Raw genomic sequence first — 2,367 nt, forward strand, 5'->3', positions numbered from 1 at the left:
GTCCAGTGTTCCACGGCCAGGACGAAAACCACACTGCTCTTCCTGAATCCGAGGTTCGACTATCCGACGGACCCTCCTCTCCAGAATAGACCTTACCAGGGAGGCTTAAGAGTGTGAGCCCTCTGTAATTGGAACACACCCTCCGGTCCCCCTTTTTTGAATAAGGGGACCACCACCCCGGTCTGCCAATCCAGAGGAACTGCCCCCGATGTCCATGCGATATTGCAGAGCCGCGTTAGCCAACACAACCCTACAACATCCAGAGCCTTAAGGTACTCCGGGCAAATCTCATCTGCCCCCGGAGCCTTGCCACCGAGGAGCTTTTTAACCACCTCGGTGACCTCAGCACCGGAAACTGGAGAGCCCGACTCAAAGTCCCCAGGCTCTGCTTCCTGGATGGAAGACGTGCCGGTGGGATTGAGGAGGTCTTCGAAGTATTCGGCCCACCGACCCACAACGTCCCGAGTCAAGGTCAGAAGCACACCACCCTCACTATAAACAGTGTTGGTGCTGCACTGCTTTCCCCTCCTGAGATGCCGTATGGTGGAAAAACGGTTACCAGACAACCAAAACTACTGCTCAAGTAGAACAGGATCACAAAAACATTTCAGAACACTAATTAGGCACCGGGTCAAAACACCATAAAACTTTGTTCGACAGCCTGTGTGTTTCAAGTTCCATCAGGATCTTTTGGATGAATTCAAAAGAGTACTTGAGGTCAGTTGGATAACTCAGGTTTAGGTTGTAGATGATGCCAAACAGAAAAGCGCAAGCAGTGGTGTAAGAGCCAAAAATGTAATTTTGTAACATTGTTTAATATTGTGTATGCTTTTGTATACATGTTTACATTTAGATATTTTCTTAACAGCAAGATTTTTCTGTATTATGTTTTGGTACAAAAGCGCCATCTGGTGGAGTGCTTGGAGGTGTATGGAAGGGCGCAGTGACGCAGGAGGTGTGTCAGATTTGAACGCAATGTGAATGTAACGTAGTTAGCTTGGCTCAAAACAGTTTTTTGACCGTTATTTTTGTGGAATGCTGTGCAAGATTGAAGAAATGTTGTGATACCTGCACAAAGAAAAGTAAAGTTCACCGTTCAGAAGACTGTGTGGATTATTGTAAGCACTTCTTCACATCGACAAAAAGTGCACAAGAGCATATTGAACAGAAACGCGTCAGCTATAACCAAGCTAACAAACGTAAACAGAAAGAAATGGCTTTAAAATGGAACAGATAAGCAGCCATTACAAGTGGCGACATCTTTGATTTCACTGAGCACCTGCACACCTTTAACTATGATGCCAACATCTTCTGGAGACTGATCAACATCTTCGTCTGGCTGTCTGATCACATATATGCTAATGACCATTTCATCCAAATCTGCCTGGGTTTGATCTGGGTTTGCACTCTAAAAACAGATAGAGAAGAGAGAAAAATATTTAATAAAACACTTTCCACACATACATGTGTGTATAAAATTGTTAGTGCCCCTGTTTTAATGACCAAAAAGCCCATAATGGTCACTGAAATAACTTGAAATGGATAAAAGTAACAAAATAAAACCTTGATGAAAACTAACCATTGCTGTGTGGTGTGTATCACACTGATCAGCACAGGAATTGAAGGAGCAGGTTCCGGACCTTGAAAACTGACGCTGGACACCCCAGAGTTAACTAAAATTAAAAAAAACTTACTGGGAAAATTTTAAACATAATATAAATATAAATATAAATATATATATATGTGTGTGTGGGAGACCAGTTACATGGGACTATAGGGGCCCCTCCACTTCTTTAAAAAAGATGAATGAATCATGAATGAATGAATGAATGAATGAATCAGCTTTATGAATGAATGAATGAATGAATCAGCTTTATGAATGAATGAATGAATGAATCAGCTTTATTGTCATTCACACACAACATCAGAAATGCAGTGCAGAACGAAATTACAGTTAAGAACACTCTGTTCAGGAGAAGGACATACGTTACAGACATGGGTTGAACAGGAGTTCAGGTCATTCGCAAGACACTCGCGCTACCTTTTGCAGTTTGGAAGAGAAAGACACAATAGGAAGGATGAGCTAAAAAAAAGAACTTTGACCCTATGTTTACTCAGAAACACAGGAGCATACGCTTAAAAAAACTGCTCGCTCAGTGCAAGTAGGCAGGAGGGTGGGGGGCTTGGGTAAAAAACACATGGTGCTGGGGTAGGATGCAGCGGAGCCGGTGATATTACAGGGATCATACTCCGAGCTGGAACCAATCCGAGGCCTTCAAAGTCCAAAACCAGCTGTTATCATCCAAGCTCAGTTCATCAGAGTTCAGTTCTCTGTCACCGTCCCCTTGGCCTTCGGCTGGTCCATCC

The sequence above is a fragment of the Kryptolebias marmoratus genome, linkage group LG3, assembly GCF_001649575.2.
Source record: "Kryptolebias marmoratus isolate JLee-2015 linkage group LG3, ASM164957v2, whole genome shotgun sequence".
NCBI classification, from domain to species: Eukaryota; Metazoa; Chordata; class Actinopteri; order Cyprinodontiformes; family Rivulidae; genus Kryptolebias; species Kryptolebias marmoratus.